Below are 7,343 nucleotides of genomic sequence, written 5' to 3' on the forward strand. Positions count from 1 at the left end.
TACAGTTAAGAGATTTTTTTAGTGTAGGTGGACGAACTTGTCGGGAATTTACGGTACAGTTTCTGATTCCGCGATATTTTACTTGTCCTGTGAAAAGCTTTGTATTATCCTTGTATCTCAATTATATGTTAGTGACATTTCCGCTTGGTAGTAAACCCGTCCCCTTGGGATTTGGATGGACTCACATTACAGACTAATGTCATTTCATCGAATCAGCCAGAAGCGATTTAATGCCAATGTAAACGGCCACCCAGGGGACGAGATCTTAATGGTGACTTAGGCCCAGTACAGATATAGCCATAAGCGGATAAAGGCTCAGTACAGAGTTTGCCCAAAGGTGACTTAAGCTCAGTACAGATCTAGTCTTTACCAAAAAGAACTTCAAATTCTAGTCCAAAACTGTGCCTATCAATTGTTGCCTGGCGGTAAGTGTACTCGACGCTAAAGCAAAAATTGTACTATCATCCTCTGCAAGATGACATTTAAAATAAGGTAATTTGGAGGATCGAACCGCGCACAATGGCTCAGGAGAATGTCACCATTGTGATCGCTGTGATTTCAAGTCCAGCTCATGACGGCTTCCTCACAAGTCGTATGTCGGTGGTCTGCCAACAACTTGCGGTTGGTTGTGGGTTCCCCCAGGGATTCTCCCACCATAAGTTGTACTGGCGTCTGTTGTGCAAGTGAAATATTATTAAGGACGGCGTAAAACTCCCATCAAACAAATGAAAAAGTATACCAATGTCAAAAGTGGCTTTGTTGAATCACCTCTTGAAAATAACTGACAGAAACCCAGGAAAAGGAATCTCTTCACTAAACTGCAGATATAGACATTTAATTCACGTCATCGCTTGAAAATGCGAAAGATGAATAAATAAATAACAAAATAAATAATTACTTTATTGTACCTAACGACTGACTCAAAACTTTTATCTGCAAATTTGTTCACAAATATAAACTTTTGATGTAAAAGGCCATGTTTCTTCCTACCTTCCAAAAAAGGCCTCAAACGCACCAAGCGCACCTCAACAGGATTCACAGAATCTAACAAATTGAATTGAGTTGTGACCGCAAAATTTTAGGTCATTTACGGTAAACACCATTGAAATAAATCAGTCAAAAATAGAGCACAAAATAATGTGAGGCAGTTCCCGAGACAGTATAGGTTGCAATGTTTCTTTTAAAACCGAAAAAATAATTATATTATTGTGCATGTGAGCACTACAACTGCACACCCTGTATAAAACAAATCTGCTTTTATAATATCACGCCAATTTACATCACCCTGTCCTTAATTTACTTGCTTGCTTGCATTTAATTTTATTTATTTATTTATTTATTTATTTATTTATTTATAGATTTATTTATTTATTTAGATTGTTGCAGAAGGTTACTTTTCAACATTATTCAGGATACATGTATATCACTAGGTTATCTCCCTTAGTAGGCAATGAGCATCATTTGCAGAGTGCTGAATCACTTACACACCAATCGGAAGACACCAGATACGACTCCTCACACAATCACAGTTTGGTGACGATAGGGTAGACCAGTGTTTGGCTTATACGATGATGCCACGTTTCTCTGGCATATCTATAGTATGGCAAAAGTGGGGAGAGAGAGAAGTGGAGAGATGGGCAGCATAGGGGGGGGGGGGGGGGGGGGGGGAGAATAGAGGGGGTAGGGGGAAAAAGGAATAGAGACAGACAGGCGCAAACACAAAACCTCCTTGGCAGACGTAATACCCTTCAATCCCTTGGGACTGGCGTCGGCTATCACGGATGGGTCATTATAGAAATCAGCAGTCAAGTAAACCCCAATCAGACATTTGATGAGCCTGTTGGTACATAAAGCGGTCAGTGTCTTCCCTAATCCAAATGTCAAACACACCACTTATGAGAATTTGCCGACATATGCTGCCGTCTGTCATCCACAGCCCCAGTTAAAGTATAATACAGGTGCTTATCTCTGGACTATTAATCATTAATATTGGAATAGCGGAAATGCGTCTGAGAACTGGTCCTCATATCACTGAAAAATTGCTAAATATGACGTTAAACCCCAAGCACTCACTCACTCTGAGAACTTCAGAACTCTATCATACTTCATCTATATAATTCATCTGTAATATTCCCGATTGTTCGATTTTGTACTTGTACAAGTTTCAATGTATTTAATTTTGACTCTCTGATCACGCCAATGTCCAAATTAACATAATTTTGATTTATCCCTTTAACATCTTTGACGTTCATGCAAATAATAGTCTTAAACATATTATCTCAATTTCTGAACCAGTCACCCTCTCCAAAAGTGAATGCTGAATTTCCACTTGCAGGGTACGTGTTTACTGAAAAGAAAAACACATTTAACAATAGGTGTGACGCACCTATTTAATTATTTATTTGATTGGTGTTTTACGCCGTACTCAAGAATATTTCACTTATACGACAGGAGGCCAGCATTGTGGTAGGAGGAAACCGGGCAGGGGCCGCCCGAAACCATCCGCAGTTTGCTGACAGATAGCCCCACTATAGACGGAGAAAAAGTCAGCCTGAGGTGAACTTGAATTTATGAAAGGCTCCTTGGGGTTTTTTGGGGGGTTTTTTTAGCGCCGCGCTGGTAAGCTAACAACCTCGGCGACGGAGGTCTCTCGATAGTGTTATTAGTTATATGAATAAAAGATTTTGCGCCCAATGCGGATTGGTTTTCCTATCTGTATTACAGAAGATAATTCTAATGAACTACAAAATAATGTGGTCCAAACGCAGGTTAATACAAGAGATCACAAAAGCTCGCCAGTTTGATCGCAAAAAAAGGTGATGGATAAAATAAGAAAACATAATATTCGAATAGATCCCTTGTTTTAACCGACGTTTTGAGCACATCATATTTTTTGAGTCACCAAAATCGACACCCACTCAGAGGAAAAGGCCTCTAAGCATAGAAGTCTGTAACACTAAATAGACTACTTAAAATTAGGCGCAAATATACTTTCATTTATCTTCTCACATGTTTATGAAGACAGAGAAAGGTGTTCAGACATTTGAAATCTAAGGTGGTCTTTATGGACAATACTCTCAGACGTTAGGAATTCGGAGGTCACATGAAGTCTTTCAACTCTAATCACGACACTGAATGTTGGAATAATTCTTTTCACTCATGAGAAAAAGATTACTGATGAAATATTCCCCCCAAAATCCTTTCCTCTGGTGACCACATCAGCAAAAATGGTGATGTGACATCAGAGTTCCTAGATACCGTCAGTATGGCTCACAAAGCCCACCACAGAGGTGATGTAACGTCAGTGTTCCTAGATACCGTCAGTATGGCTCACAAAGCCCACCACAGAGGTGATGTAACGTCAGAGTTCCTAGATACCGTCAGTGTGGCTCATAAAGCCCACCATAGAGGTGATGTAACGTCAGTGTTCCTAGATACCGTCAGTGTGGCTCATAAAGCCCACCATAGAGGTGATGTAACGTCAGTGTTCCTAGATACCGTCAGTGTGGCTCACAAAGCCCACCATAGAGGTGATGTAACGTCAGTGTTCCTAGATACCGTCAGTGTGGCTCATAAAGCCCACCACAGAGGTGATGTAACGTCAGTGTTCCTAGATACCGTCAGTGTGGCTCATAAAGCCCACCATAGAGGTGATGTAACGTCAGTGTTCCTAGATACCGTCAGTGTGGCTCACAAAGCCCACCACAGAGGTGATGTAACGTCAGTGTTCCTAGATACCGTCAGTGTGGCTCATAAAGCCCACCATAGAGGTGATGTAACGTCAGTGTTCCTAGATACCGTCAGTGTGGCTCATAAAGCCCATCATAGAGGTGATGTAATGTCAGTGTTCCTAGATACCGTCAGTGTGGCTCACAAAGCCCACCATAGAGGTGATGTAACGTCAATGTTCCTAGATACCATCAGTGTGACTCATAAACCCACCATAGAGGTGATGTAACGTCAGAGATCCTAGACACCGTCAGTATGGTTCATAAAGCCCACCATAGAGGTGATGTAACGTCAGAGTTCCTAGATACCGTCAGTATGGCTCACAAAGCCCACCATAGAGGTGATGTGACGTCAGAGTTCCTAGATACCGTCAGTATGGCTCATAAAGCCACCACAGAGGTGATGTGACGTCAGAGTTCCTAGATACCGTCAGTATGGCTCACAAAGCCCACCATAGAGGTGATGTAACGTCAGAGTTCCTAGATACCATCAGTGTGGCTCATAAAGCCCACCATAGAGGTGATGTAACGTCAGTGTTCCTAGATACCGTCAGTATGGCTCATAAAGCCCACCATAGTATTCAAAATTTTGAATGCCTTTCAACAAATCTGCCAAAAATATTCGAAGGTATTTCTACCCATAGTTTTCAGCTGTCTGTCTGATGAACCTTACTTCACATTTTAGCTTTCTTTTACTGTAAATAAAAACCCAGAGTTTCTATGGATTCTATGGAATCTTGTACAGTGTTTGAGAATCAGTGTCTAGTTTTGTTTACAGTGAGTAAGCACAAGTACAGTGGTTCAGTCACGCTACATCAGTGTGAAGGATTCGTTTGCGCTGTTTCAACATCAACGCCAAGGATTCCTGTGCACTTATGTAGTAAAAGAACACCCAAGAACTCATGAAGTGTATGTCAATTTAATAAACTCTAAAACATCATAACTCGGTATTCAACCAACGTGATATCTAACTTTTTTCAGCATGCATCCGAAATGAATTGACAGGAGCCGGAGATCAGTCGTCGGTACAATTCATTTCTCAATATAAACCTCCTCTCAATATAAACTTGCCAGTGTATTACAAATATACATCTCGCTGGCTAAGTGATTTAAGGCGTAGCTCTCACCTCAGATGATTGGCACCTGTCCAATGTGGCCGTGGAGAGCACAAACCAGGTTTGGAATATTAATGATAACGTTTATGTTTCTGGTGACTGAACTGGAACCCTAAGACTCTGATGAACCGTGTGTGTTCTTAAATGGCACATTGCTACTTCAAACCAGTAGTCATTTAACCTGGGCGTGTGAGTTCAAATCCCAGTCATGTTTGCTTGGGTTTTTGACGGAAAGTCTTGTCGCACCTGTTCAATTTAATCAACATCGGTACATATATAAGCTACATTGTAAATAATCATCAAACCTGCCATAAGTAAGGTAAATCGATCAACCAACGGATATATTAGAAATTCAGTGCGTTGGTATCTGTCCAGTGTATATAGAGTTCGGATATAGGCACAACACCTCTATGTAACTGTATGACGAAAAGCTGGAGAGCTACATGTAAGCCTCAAATCAAGGCTGGGGTGGAAATTTGATGTATTGTGTAGTAACAGAGCCAGTGGGTCGCAAGTAACCATGCTTTATCGTGGACGTTTCGCTCACATAGTTCATCTGCTACCAACCAATATCTTTTTGACCGAGAATCCGTAACCTACTCCCGGCGTAGTATCCACAACTGCATAGGGGAGAGCGGGGATGGTTCGTACAGCGGGATAGTTCGGACACTGCACATTTTTGCCAAACAATGCTTGTCACGACATCTATGATTGGTTAGATAGTTTCCAAGTGTTAAAACAACAACAACAGTCACATGGGGAGTTTTGACAGGTCTTCGACTTCTACAGGTATGGAAACTTTAATTTTTCCCCGTTTCTGATGTATATTTTCGTCGGTGCGTTGTAACTGTATGCACGGGTTAAGTTTAGATGTTCAACAAACCTACCATACCCCCTGAAAGCTGTGCCCATGCGACATGATTTAGGTGTAGAACTGTATCCCTGTCCTGCGGAAATTTCCCACTCGACCATTTTTATTTCTTCAATAACATGCGGGGATACTTCGGACAGCTGTCCGAATCTTCCCCATGCGTCCGAACCATCCCTACAACTCATGTTTTTGTTTTGCAGAATTTCTATAAGACGCCTCTCAGGATGCCTAGAATGTATAAACGGAAAACTGAGAGAGTTGTGAAGCCGGTAGATATGGAGAGAGCTGTACAAGATGTGCTTGACGGCAATCTGTCATTGCGAAAGTCTGCAGATTTACATAATGTCAAAAAATCAACGTTGAAAGATTATGTGGACAAAGCTCGAAAAGGTTTCCTGTTCAAGGTTGGCGAGTTCAATACCAGGCAGGTGTTTTCTCAGGAAATGGAACAACAACTAACGGAGTATTTATTGAAATGCTATGCCATGTACTACGGCTTAACACCCAAGGCCTTGCGCAGGCTAGCTTATGAATATGCAAGACAGAATGACATCAGAACACCTGAAACCTGGGCAACAAACAAAATGGCTGGCAAAGACTGGTTAACCGGTTTTCTTCACAGAAACAAAAGTCTTAGTATCCGTAGCCCTGAAGCGACCAGCCTAGCGTGCATGACAAGTTTTAACCGGACAAACCTAAAGGTGTTTCAAGATAAACTTGCGGAAGTCATTCAACGCTACAATTTCAATGAATCAGAAATATTCAATCTGGACGAGACTGGGTGCACAACAGTGCAGCGTGTTCCAAAAGTCATCGCTCATAAAGGTGCTCATCAGGTGGGTCAAGCAACATCTCGAGAACGGGGAGAACTTGTGACAGTGGCGGGAATTATTTGCGCAAATGGAAATGCCCTACCCCCAGCCTTCGTCTTCCCCAGGGTTCGCATGGACGCTGCCCGCATGATGTCTGGAGCTCCGGCTGGTGCCCTTGGTCCTGTCCATAAGTCAGGGTGGATGACAAGTGAGAATTTCTTACTAGTGCTGAAACATCTTGTCCAACACACCAGATCCACTCAAGACAAGAAAATTCTCCTCATTCTGGATAACCACGATTCACACCTGTCTGTTGATGGTCTCAATTATGCCAAAGAAAACGGCGTCGTTATCTTAATCCTGCCGCCTCACACATCGAATAAGCTGCAGCCCTTAGATCGCTGTGTTTTTGGTCCCTTTAAAACATTCTACAACCAAGCAGCCGACAGCTGGATGCTCAGCCACCAGGGCCAGACTCTGTCCATTTACGACTTACCGCCTCTTGTGGCAACAGCATGGGACAGAGCTGCAACGCCAACAAACATAAAGTCGGCATTCCGGTGCACAGGAATTTGTCCATTTGACCGCGATGTGTTTGGGGAGGAAGATTTCTTGATGTCCTCTGTCACGGATAGGCCACACCCATCGGAGAAGGGCGGCCAGTCGCCAAATATGGCGCCTATTCCGGTTTCGAACGCTGCGCCTGGTCAGTCTGGGGAAACCTCAAATCCTGTAAGTCCGTCTGACATTGCCCCCTTTCCAAAAGCCCCTGAGAGGAAAGGTCAAACAGGCCAAAAACGTGGTAAATGCATGATAG

Source organism: Liolophura sinensis, chromosome 2 (assembly GCF_032854445.1).
Source record: "Liolophura sinensis isolate JHLJ2023 chromosome 2, CUHK_Ljap_v2, whole genome shotgun sequence".
Lineage (NCBI taxonomy): Eukaryota > Metazoa > Mollusca > Polyplacophora > Chitonida > Chitonidae > Liolophura > Liolophura sinensis.